This window comes from Oncorhynchus masou, chromosome 14 (assembly GCF_036934945.1).
Source record: "Oncorhynchus masou masou isolate Uvic2021 chromosome 14, UVic_Omas_1.1, whole genome shotgun sequence".
Taxonomy (NCBI): domain Eukaryota; kingdom Metazoa; phylum Chordata; class Actinopteri; order Salmoniformes; family Salmonidae; genus Oncorhynchus; species Oncorhynchus masou.
Genome location: NC_088225.1, coordinates 9,118,379 through 9,131,500, shown reverse-complemented (window position 1 = coordinate 9,131,500; position 13,122 = coordinate 9,118,379). Strand labels below are relative to the sequence as shown.

Below are 13,122 nucleotides of genomic sequence, written 5' to 3'. Positions count from 1 at the left end.
TACTACTACTGGTGAGAAAGACGGCCACACACACTCCTGGTCATTAAATACACACCACTGTGTATTTAATCTGCCAAATATTTGAGTGTAATAATTGAAGTGAGCCACTGTTCTATATTCGACATTTCTATTCTATTACTTTCTTCATAGAACAAACCACAGAGGAGCAGTAGATGGCGCTGCAGTGCGTTAGCTGGAGTGAGTCACTTCGAATTCCTTAACTGATGTTGTTGGAAGCCAATTACATGCCATTTTCAAGAATGTTCTGTTCCTAACCCTGGCAGTGCCTTTATTTTATGTTTTATTCAAAATGACTGATCCCTAAAGGAAAGGAAACTCCAGCCATGTGTCACCATTGTTATTTCGGTAATTTATCTTTTTTTTTTCCGAACCCAACCTCTATGATGATGTTTGGGTTTAACTTGATTTTGAAAAGGCATTAAGGAAAGTATATTATCAATTAAAAATAAACACATATTGGATTATAAGAAGCCCTTTAAAGTAAATTGAGTAAATGTTCAATCCCCCATTGATGATTTACCACAGTGGTAGAGGGGGAGAATATTTATACGGGGTGAGAAAACCTTGAGGTGTTATCTGGGCTTACCTGTGACAGTACGAGAGGGAGCAAGGAGAGGACACTGTCTGGCAGTGCTGCTGTACAACTCAATAGGTCATGGCGCTGCCTTCCAAACTGGAACACAAAGAAAATATTTTTTTTGCAATGAATGCCCTTCCCAATCACATTTTGTGGTAGAGGCACAGTGGCTGTGAAATGAGACTCCCATCACTTCAACAATGACAACAAATATCCTCTAAAAAAGGAAATGATAGATTAACATGTAAACCAGATTGAGACTTGTTTGTCCGCTTGAAAGTTTGCATCTCATTGAAGTGGGTTGCCGTGGTGACGCTAATTGGTGAGCAGAGTGCAGTGTTGGTTGGGGCTAAACAATAACAGGACAGGTATTTATAGATCAGTGGCTCTTCACTGGAGTGGCAGCCTTAAGATATGGAAAACAGGCACGCTGAAGCCATAGGGTCCAGCTGCGACTTCATCTCCCAGAGCAGTCATCCCTCAGGGTCTCTATGCTGCCCCCTACTGATATGCAGTAGCACTGTGTGGGTAAAATCACTGGGGCGACTTCATCTCCCAGAGCAGTCATCCCTCAGGGTCTCTATGCTGCCCCCTACTGATATGCAGTAGCACTGTGTGGGTAAAATCACTGGGGCGACTTCATCTCCCAGAGCAGTCATCCCTCAGGGTCTCTATGCTGCCCCCTACTGATATGCAGTAGCACTGTGTGGGTAAAATCACTGGGGCGACTTCATCTCCCAGAGCAGTCATCCCTCAGGGTCTCTATGCTGCCCCCTACTGATATGCAGTAGCACTGTGTGGGTAAAATCACTGGGGCGACTTCATCTCCCAGAGCAGTCATCCCTCAGGGTCTCTATGCTGCCCCCTACTGATATGCAGTAGCACTGTGTGGGTAAAATCACTGGGGCGACTTCATCTCCCAGAGCAGTCATCCCTCAGGGTCTCTATGCTGCCCCCTACTGATATGCAGTAGCACTGTGTGGGTAAAATCACTGGGGCGACTTCATCTCCCAGAGCAGTCATCCCTCAGGGTCTCTATGCTGCCCCCTACTGATATGCAGTAGCACTGTGTGGGTAAAATCACTGGGGCGACTTCATCTCCCAGAGCAGTCATCCCTCAGGGTCTCTATGCTGCCCCCTACTGATATGCAGTAGCACTGTGTGGGTAAAATCACTGGGGCGACTTCATCTCCCAGAGCAGTCATCCCTCAGGGTCTCTATGCTGCCCCCTACTGATATGCAGTAGCACTGTGTGGGTAAAATCACTGGGGCGACTTCATCTCCCAGAGCAGTCATCCCTCAGGGTCTCTATGCTGCCCCCTACTGATATGCAGTAGCACTGTGTGGGTAAAATCACTGGGGAAGCCATATTTGCGCATTGGGACAGTGATATATAGACCTAAAGGCAGAGACAATAGGAAGACACAGTGGCAGAATAAATTCAACCAGGAATCCAACCCACAACTCTGACGATGAAAGCGCCATGCCCTACCAACTAAGTCGCACAGATTACATTTATTCTTAGACTACATTACACTTTTAATCAAGACAATTTGGTTTCATGAAAGTGCAATAATCCGTAACTATGAGCGTTAGTTAATTTATGTTCCTGTAATCAGCATACCCAGGGTGCGTGTCTGTCCCACTGAGTAACTTGATGCCTAGTTATGACATTACTTACGAGCACATGACAATATTCCTCTTCCCATAGATGCCTGAGGCAGATGATTTTCCTTCTGTAAATTACGACTAAGAGGCAGATGCGGGTGTAAACATGTCTAGACAATGGGCTGCCTGTATGACTCAAGATCTGACCTCTTCCTGACACAACAACTCTGCTATCTCAGCAGGGGTTTGCTTCTGTGTAACCCACAAGGCCTACTGGCAGTGGATTGGTTTCACAATAGTGTAGAAATCAATACTTGTCCCCTATAGATTCTTCAAAATACACATGATGCCAACACTAAATCTTTGTCCCTTTGAACTGACACAGCATATCTATTTCATAGGTTCCTTGTGTGCCACAAGGTTAAACCCCTAGTGAGCATGAGGCCACCTCTGTTGGGGCCGAGGCAACAGCTCAAAGCCTGCCTTGCCCGAGTTCACTTGCGGTCCTCTGAATTGGGATGTACTGTGTCACCACCTAGGGCAGAAAGTGAGCCACATAGTGCACATGACTAAGCATTGAGTGTCATCGTAGTAAGAATTCCACCCTATCCTGGGGGTTAAAAGTGTCCTCATGGATCCATGGTCTATTGTGTTTGTCCTCGTGGTTTGTGTAGATGCAATTTGATGCTAAGTGGCTGAGCCATGTCAAATCCGATTACAATGCAGACTCATTTGAGACTTGTTGGGACACATCTGTAGAAAAGAACTAACAGACATGGGAGGCTAAGCCTGTGATCTGCTTGTTATCTGGATCATTCATGAGAAGACACAGAGTGGTGAGATAAAAAAAAAATCATTATGTCCTATCAGGAAATAGTAATGCTTAAAAGCAGTTCAGCACAACAGGAGTTAGAACAGTTGAAATTGAAAAATATGCAGTGGTGACGGAAAGAGGATTGTGAGGAATGGGAAAAAACTAGAATGTATGTGGAATAGAGAAAAAAATGGTATGTTACCACATTACACATTTATAACTTTGAACCTCAATAAACACTCACTGACTCACCACCAGTAAACCAGAGGAGGTCAACTGTATGGCTAAAAATAGCTGATAGTACTCGCCAAAAAAAGCTGGAAAACATACAGGAAAAAAAGCCTCCTTTTCCATGTGTGCTTAGGCCATATTGGTCTCACCACACTCAGAACTGCACAAAAGAAAATAGTGTGAGACTGACTACTGCAGCACTGCAGAAAGAGGGAGACTTCCTCATCCTTAACTCTTCTTCCCCACCCCCCAAAATTCCCCCATTTCAAACACCGTAACTTTCCCATAAGTCTAATAAATTCTCCAGTGGCCATGACTGAGAACTTCACACATGGCGTCTGACCCTCCCACTTCCCCTCCTGGACCCAGGGCCCAGGCTGCGGAGCGGGCCGCTGCACTCAGCATTGGGTCAGTGGAGGAGGGGGCGGCTGGACCAGCCGACCGCAGACAGAAATAGCCTTCCGCTTGGCCATTGGCATGTTGGGACTCATGGCGTGGGCCTGGGAGGAGGGAGGGAGTATCTGTTTTGGTCTACAATCACAGTTGGGGAGTACTGCTCTGCTTTCCAGATGGCAAGTTTCCATTCAAACAATGTTACTAGTCCAACTAAAATAACCTATGAGGCAGATACTACTGCAATGGCACAGATATACTACACAACACAATGACCTGTGGTCCAATATTACCAAATGGGGATGTAGCCTATACTTCTTGATATTTTACTATTTCAAATTCTAGTATTTACATTTCCTTCAAAAAGGATTCAGATTTCATACTTATTCCACATTTTGTTGTGTTACAGCCTGAATTAAAATGGGATTAAATCTTCTTCTTTTTTACTCATCCTCTACACACAACACCCCATAATGACAAAGTGAAAACGTGTTTTTAGAAATGTTTGCAAATGTATTGAAAATGAAATACAGAATGATCTCATTTAAATAAGTATTCACATCCCTGAGTCAATACATGTTAGATAGAACCCCCTTTGCAGTGATGACAGCTGTGATTTTTTTCTGGGTAAGAACTGGATTGTACAGTATTTGCCCATTATTCTTATTAAACTCGTCAAGCTCTGTCAAGTTGGTTGTTGATCATTGCTACAGCCATTTTAAAGTCTTACCATAGATTTGAATGCTGATTTCAGTCAAAACTGTAACAAGGTCACTCAGGAATATTCTATGTTGTTTTTGTATGCATCTCCGGTGCATATTTGGCCTTTAGTTTTAGGTTATTGTCCTACTGAAAGGTCAATTTATCTCCCAGTGTCTGTTGACAGCAGACTGAACCAGATTTTGCATGTGCTTAGCTCTATTCTGTTTCTTTTTATTAAAAAAACAAGCTTTGCCGACGACAAGCATATCCACAACATGATGCAGCCACAACCATGCTTGAAAATATGGAGAGTGGTCCTCAGTGATGTGTTGTGTTGTATTGTATTTGCCACAAACATAATGCTTTGCATTTAAGTTTATTTCCTTGCACCATTTTTTGCAGTATTACTTTAGTGCCTTGTTGCAAACAGGATGCATGTTTTGGAATATTTGATTCTGTACGGGCTTCCTTCTTTTCACTCTGTCAATTAGCTTAGTATTGTGGAGTAACTACAATGTTGTTGATCCGTCCTCAGTTTTCTCCTATCACAGCCATTACACGATGTACCTATTTTAAAGTCACCACTGGCCTGATGGTGAAATCCCTGAACGGTTTCCTTCCTCTGGGTGTGTAGTGACTGGGTGTATTCATACATCATCATCATCCATAACTTCACCATGCTCAAAGGGATATGCAATGTCTATTTTCTTTGTTTTACCCATCTACCAATAGCTGACCTTCTTTGCCCAGGCATTGGAAAACTTCCTTGGTCTTTGTGGTTGAATCTGTGTTTGAAATTGATTACTCGACAGGGACCTTACAGATCATTTTATGTGTGGGGTACAGAGATGAGGTAGTCATTCAAAAATCAAAACTATTATTGCACACAGAGTGGGTCCATGCAACATTTGTACTCCTGAACTTATTTAGGCTTGCCATAACAAAGGGGTTGATTATTTATTGACTCAATACATTTCAGATTTTTATCTTTAATGAATTAGTAAACATTTCTAAAAACACAATTATAATTTGACATTATGGGGTATTGTGTGTAGGCCAATGAAACAAAATGTAAATGTAATACACTTTAAATTCTGGCTGTAACTATATATACACTACATGACCAAAAGTATGTGGACACCTGCTCGTCGAACATCTCATTCCAAAATCATTAATATGGAGTCGGTCCTCCCTTTGCTGCTATAACAGCCTCCACACTTCTGGGAAGGCTTTCCACTAGATCTCAAGAAACCATTTCTTTATGGACCTCACTTTGTGCACGGGGCATTGTCATGCTGAAACAGGAAAAGGCCTTCTCCAAATAGTTTGCACAAAGTTGGAAGCACAGAATCATCTAGAATGTCATTGTATTCTGTAGTGTTAAGATTTCCCTTTACTGGAACTAAGTGGCCTTCCCCAAACCATGAAAAACAGCCCCAGACTATTATTCCTCCTCCACCAAACTTCACAGTTGGCACTATGCATTGGGGCAGGTAGCGTTCTCCTGGTATCCACCAAACCTAGATTCGTCTGTCGGACTGCCAGATGGTGAAGATTGATTCCTCACTCCAGAGAACGCGTTTCCACTGCTCCAGAGTGCAATGCCAGTAAGCTTTACACCAGTCCAGCTGACGTTTGGCATTGTGCATGGTGATCTTAGGCTTGTGTGCGGCTGCTTGGTCATGGAATCCCATTTCATGAAGCTCCCGACAAACAGTACTTGTGCTGACGTTGCTTTCAGAGGCAGTTTGGAGCTCGGTAGATGATTTTTATGCACTATGCGCTTCAGCACTTGGCGGCCCCATTCTGTGAGCTTGTGTGGCCAACCACTAAGCCATTGTTGCTCCTATACGTTTCCACTTCACAATAACAGCACTTACAGTTGACCGGGGCAGCTCTAGAAGGGCTTAAATTTGACCAACTGACTTGTTGGAAAGGTGGCATCCTATGACGGTCCATGTTGAAAGTCACTGAGCTCTTCAGTAAGGCCATTCTACTGCCAATGTTTGTCTATGGAGATTGCATGGCGGTGTGCTTGATTTGATATACAGTGGGGAGAACAAGTATTTGATACACTGTCGATATTGCAGGTTTTCCTACTTACAAAGCATGTTGAGGTCTGTAATTTTTATCATAGGTACACTTCAACTGTGAGAGACGGAATCTATTTTTTTAAATAACATTGTATGATTTTTAAGTAATTAATTAGCATTTTATTGCATGACATTAGTATTTGATCACCTACCAACCAGTAAGAATTCTGGCACTCACAGACCTGTTAGTTTTTCTTTAAGAAGCCCTCCTGTTCTCCACTCATTACCTGTATTAACTGCACCTGTTTGAACTCGTTACCTGTATAAAAGACACCTGTCCACACACTCAATCAAACAGACTCCAACCTCTCCACAATGGCCAAGACCAGAGAGCTGTGTAAGGACATCAGGGATAAAATTGTAGACCTGCACAAGGCTGGGATGGGCTACAGTACAATAGGCAAGCAGCTTGGTGAGAAGGCAACAACTGTTGGCGCAATTATTAGAAAATGGAAGAAGTTCCAGATGACGGTCAATCACCCTCGGTCTGGGGCTCCATGCAAGATCTTACCTCGTGGGGCATCAATGATCATGAGGAAGGTGAGGGATCAGCCCAGAACTACACGGCAGGACCTGGTCAATGACCTGAAGAGAGCTGGGACCACAGTCTCAAAGAAAACCATTAGTAACATTAAAATCCTGCAGCGCACGCAAGGCCCCCCTGCTCAAGCCAGCGCATGTCCAGGCCCGTCTGAAGTTTGCCAATGACCATCTGGATGACCCAGTGGAGGAATGGGAGAAAGTCATGTGGTCTGATGAGACAAAAATAAATAGCTTTTTGGTCTAAACTCCACTCGCCGTGTTTGGAGGAAGAAGAAGGATGAGTACAACCCCAAGAACACCATCCCAACCGTGAAGCATGGAGGTGGAAACATCATTCTTTGGGGATGCTTTTCTGCAAAGGGGACAGGACGACTGCACCGTATTGAGGGGAGGATGGATGGGGCCATGTATCATGAGATCTTGGCCAACAACCTCCTTCCCTCAGTAAGAGCATTGAAGATGGGTCGTGGCTGGGTCTTCCAGCATGACAACGACCCGAAACACACAGCCAGGGCAACTAAGGAGTGGCTCCGTAAGAAGCATCTCAAGGTCCTGGAGTGGCCTTGCCAGTCTCCAGACCTGAACCCAATAGAAAATCTTTGGAGTGAGCTGAAAGTCCGTATTGCCCAGCGACAGCCCCGAAACTTGAAGGATCTGGAGAAGGTCTGTATGGAGGAGTGGTCCAAAATCCCTGCTGCAGTGTGTGCAAACCTGGTCAAGAACTACAGGAAACATATGATCTCTGTAATTGCAAACAAAGGTTTCTGTACCAAATATTAAGTTCTGCTTTTCTGATGTATCAAATACTTATGTCATGCAATAAAATGCTAATTAATTACTTAAAAATCATACAATGTGATTTTCTGGAATTTTGTTTTAGATTCCGTCTCTCACAGTTGAAGTGTACCTATGATAAAAATTACAGACCTCTACATGCTTTGTAAGTAGGAAAACCTGCAAAATTGGCAGTGTATCAAATACTTGTTCTCCCAACTGTACCTGCTAGGAATTAGGAAACGGTGTGGCTGAAATAGCCAAATCCACTAATTTGAAAGGGTGTCCAAGTACTTTTGTATATATAGGGTATATAGGAAGGAATACCTAGGATAGGATAAGTAATCCTTCTCACCACCCCCCCCCCTTAATGATTTAGATGCACTATTGTAAAGTGGCTGTTCCACTGGATGTCAGAAGGTGAATTCACCAATTTGTAAGTCGCTCTGGATAAGAGCGTCTGCTAAATGACTTAAATGTAAATGTATATATACATGTGTGTGTATATATATATATATTTCAAACATTTAAAAGTAGCAATGGAGACAAGATGCTAGTGTAAAACATTTTCATAGTGCGAGGACAAAATGAACATCTGTCTCTTGAAAGAAAGTTGTTTCTTCGAAGGCCAAAGAGGCCATGGAGAGCAGAGACCCATCCCCAGGGGCCTTAATGTGTTTGTGAGTGGACAGAGTGCTGCTGACCCTAAGTGTCCTTTGTATAACCCAATCACCAGCCTGCAATCCCGCTAACTCAGTGGGAAATGCGTTCAATTCCCTGCTCATCACTAGCACTCACTGCCCTTAGATTGACATGCTGTTCATGTTACTGAAATTGATGCTGTGCCATGGAAATGTAATGCCGGGAATCAGGTCTAACTGCATAGGGAATCGGGATCAACCGGGAACATTCCACTGGAGGGTAGTATCTCAAGAGGTGGGAACATGTTATTCAAACAAATCACTGGAACCGACATTCCACTCAACCCAAATAAAAATGAGGAACAAATGTTTGTCGTGACTATCTGAATCATGTTCACACAGAAAACATGTTGCTCTTGTATTATTCATATTACATTCAAGTCTGTCCGCATGGGCCCAACAAAGTGCTGTATACACTTACGATTCCCCAGAACAGATTAGGAATAACATTTATTCATTGGAATAAATGGTAACAATAACAGCGCCAGAACAGTGTAACAGGCCTCCTGCCTGAATACGGACAGACAGCACAGCAGGACTGAGAAAACACAACCCAGAACACCAAGGAACCACCATGTCTGGCCTGCCCTCTCCCTGCGCTGTGCTGCCTCACTATGAATACACAGAGATGGGTAGTATTTCTGTTACATGTATTTGAAATACACAATTAAGTATTTTGTCATTTGAATTACACTGGATTACACTAAATTAACTAAATATACACTGAGTGTACAAAACATTAAGAACACCTGCTCTATCCATGACATAGACTAACAAGGTGAATCCAGGTGAAAGCTATATTCCCTTATTGACGTCCACTTCAATAAAATTCACTTCAATCGGAGTAGATGAAGGGGAGGAGACAGGTTAAATAATTATTTTTAAGCCTTGAGACAATTGAGACATGGATTGTGTATGTGTGCCATTCAAAACGTGAATGGGCAAGACAAAATATTTAAGTGCTTTTGAACGGGATATGGTAGTAGCTGTCAGGTGTGAGTGTGTCAAGAACTGCAACGCTGCTGGATTTTTCATGCTCAAGAGTTTCCCGTGTGTATCAAGAATGGTCCACCACCCAAAGAACATTCAGCCAACTTGACACAACTGTTGGAAGCATTGGAGTCAATATGAGCCAGCAACCCTTTGAAATGCTTTCCTCACGTTGTAGAGTCCATGCCCTGACAAATTGAGGCTGTTCTGCAGACAAAGGGGGCACAACTCAATATTAGGAATTTTTATGTCCTAAGCTCTAAGTTCCTCAGTGCAACACATCACTAAGAATCTATCATGGGCCAAACACACCAACACAGTTGTGAAGAGGGTACGACAGGTGGCTGAAAATATTTGGCATGGGACATCAGATCCTCAAAAAGTTCTACAGCTGCACAATCAAGAGCATCTTGACTGACTGCATCACCGCTTGGTATGGCAACTGCTTGGCATCCAACCGCAAGTCACTACAGAGGGTAGTGCGTATCACCCAGTGCATCACTTCGGTCGAGCTCCCTGCCATCCAGGACCTCTATACAGTGGTTCTTCCTTTAAAAGTGGCGGCGTACTGTAGCACAGCTTGCAGGGTGCCGCAGAATTCTATGGCACGTTATTTAAGTGTCAGCCATTGTTGCCCGAATGACACAATTTACCACAATATGCCACCATCTACCACAAAATGGTAGCGTCATAAGTTCAAAACTTTTAAAGGAAGAACCACTGTACCAGATGGTGTCAGAAGAAGGCCCAAAGTCTCCAGTATCCCCAAGCCACAGACTGTTCTCTCTGCTACCGCACGGCAAGTGGTACCAATGCACCAGGTCTAGGTCCAAAAGGCTTCTTAATAGCTTCTACCCCCAAGAAATAAGACTCCTGAACAGCTAATCAAAGGGCTACCCAGACCTCTCTTTTACGCTGCTGCTACTCTCTGTTATTATCTATGCATAGTCATTTTAACTCTACCTACATGTACATATTACCTCAATTACCTCGACTAACCGGTGCCTACACACATTGACTCTGTACCGGTACCCCCTGTATATAGCCTCGCTATTGTTATTTTACTGCTGCTGTTAAATTATTCGTCACTTTTATTTGACATTTTTACTTAACACTTATTTTTCTTAAAACTGCATTGTTGGTTAAGGGCTTGTAAGTAAGCATTTCACTGTAAGTTCTACACCTGTTGTATTCGGTGTATGTGATAAATACAATTTGATTCGATTTCTATCTTATATTTTACTCTGCATTGTTGGAAATGGACTCTCGATGCAAACTTAACTTCTCACCAGCCCTGCAAAAACACTGCAGCATGAACTACTGAACGAGTGTGAGAACATTGATGCTGTCCAGGCTAGCTGCTTCAATAAACAGACTTTAAATATACAACTTTGCCCTTTCGTAGACCCTTGTAAAACTGCATTGTAAACACACTTCTTCCATTAGTTCCAATGGGCTCATTTCATATTGCCAGATACACCAACATTGACAGAAAACGGTAGCAGAGAAAAAAAGGAGTGTGCAATTTTCCAGGTGGTCTGCCCTTCAAGAGTTTGTCATTGATTTGACAATTTACTTTGTATAGCATTGCATCTGCAACAGTGCAACAGAGATGAAATAAATGATGAAAGGAAGTTTATGACAGTGGACAGTCATGTAACATACATGTATTCCTTCTCTCTCAAATTCAACAGAAAATGCAGAACACACAGCACCTCTCGCTCCCTCTCTCCCTCTCTCTGCATTCATTGGCTGTCATCTCCCCAGAGCTGATTGACTTCCTGCCTCCACTTTGGAAAACAGAAAAGTTACCCTGATTACAACCGTTTCCTTCCTCCATCCCTCACAGTGCTGCTGGCTCAGATGGATACATGATTTCCTCAGGCCCTACACCCACAGTAGCATCCATGTGCATCATACAGTGGGGAAAGGGTGCTGGGAGAGCAATCTGGCTCAATCTAGAAACTGTTTTCCCTTGAGAGACGCTTATGGTTACATGGGTTTGTTTGGTGAGTGGGATTTCAAAACGAATGAAGTGTGGAAAGACTTCAAATATATGTTGTGTTTGTTGACAGTGTTAAGCAGCATATGAACGCCCAGAGCTTTAACAGAACATCTGGGAGCATATTGATGTTGTGAACTCTCATGCTGACCTCTGTGATACTGAACAAGATCAACAGGTGTTTAAAAACATAATAACCCAAAAGCTTACACATGTTCATGACCTTGAGCGGCACATATTTTCAGCATTTGGAGTTAATCCTTAAAGTGTCAGTCAGCGGTAGAAACAATAAGGAACTAGAAACAGAGCTGCCATGTCTAGCAACATCATCTTGATTTGATTTGACAATAACAAAGCGCGGTTCCCCACCTCTAGTTCGGTAAAAAGTTACGGGATGGGGCTGGGAAAATGTAACTTCTCTCAAATTCATAGACATAGCTATGGACTCAACGACTGACAATACATTATATCAAAATGATCGTTTTAACCATGTTTGTTTACCTTTTCTTTGTTTACAAATGTTGGAGTAAAAAAACACGCTTATATTTTGGGTTCCGATGTGGTATGACAGTTGAACTAAGCTCATGAAGCACTAACAAGTTATATTCTTCTAGAATCATTGCGTACATATCATGCATTTATAAGTCAAAAATGGATGCAGCGACTGCTGATTGCGCCTTTTAACATTTAAAAGACTTCATCATATAAGAACACTACATCTAATCTAATCTAGCTCAAATCACCCCACTACGAGCTGTACTTACTTGGTGACAAATGCACGTCTGGGGCTATTGTCAAGTAGATAGACACTATTTCAAAATGTCAGGTGTGTTCATCACTTATTATTGCACCGTTACAATGCATCACCAAATCAACCGGTGGCAGTGATGCATTTTGAAACAGCCATGAAAAACAGTGACAGTAGAATTATTGAAACATTGACATGCAAAACTTACCGATTTTCCTTTGAGTTCGTTGGTATTTGTCTCTTTGGAACGGAATAGTCGCTTGTTTGAGATGATTAATAAATAAATATCTATTTATTTTTCTTCGGTGAAAGTGAAATTGTTGGTCTTGGAAAAAGATGGCTGCTCCTCGGCTGGAGTCGATGATGTAATCTGAATTTAACCCTTTGATGTGTTCAATGGATAGTGTTGAATCCTGTTCCGTCTCATTCGGAGTTCAATATAGCCTTCATAATTGTTTTAAAATCACTGCATCATTTGTAAATGTTTGATATACAGTCAGGTCCATAATTATTGGCACCCTTGATAAAGATGAGCAAAAAAATCTGTATAAAATAAAAAAAAGTTAAAAAGATCCCTACCGCCTCTGATCTGGTGGACTCACTAAACACATGCTTCGTTTGTAAATTATGTCTTGTTGGAGGGTGCCCCTAGCTATCTGTAAATAAATAAAAACAAGAACTGTATGCCGTCTGGTTTCCTTAATATAAGGAATTTAAAATTATTTATACTTTTACTTTCACTTTTGATACTTAAGTACATTTTATTAATTACATTTACATTTGATACTGAAGTATATTTAAAACCAAATTCTTTTAGACTTTTACTCAAGAAGTATTTTACTTGGTGACTCACTTTTACTTGAGACAGAGCAAACTGGCTTTAACCAGAATAGAAAGAGGTGTGGGTGGGTCCGGTGCACAACTG

General features: G+C 42.3%; 1 protein-coding gene across 4 annotated transcripts in view; it reads right to left on the bottom strand.

Annotated features, from left to right (window-relative positions):
• Positions 1-12,563, bottom strand: part of LOC135554115 (myocardin-related transcription factor B-like) — a 40,012-nt gene extending 27,449 nt beyond the window's left edge. For 3 of the 4 annotated variants that reach the window (XM_064986182.1, XM_064986178.1, XM_064986179.1), the window contains exons 1-2: positions 12,406-12,563; positions 608-694 (exon numbers count right to left, since the gene is read on the bottom strand). The gene's annotated coding sequence lies outside the window, so the exon portion shown is untranslated. The remainder of the gene's footprint in view (positions 1-607; positions 695-12,405) is intronic. The other variant, XM_064986180.1, reaches the window with a different exon arrangement.
• Positions 12,564-13,122: the final 559 nt, after the last annotated feature.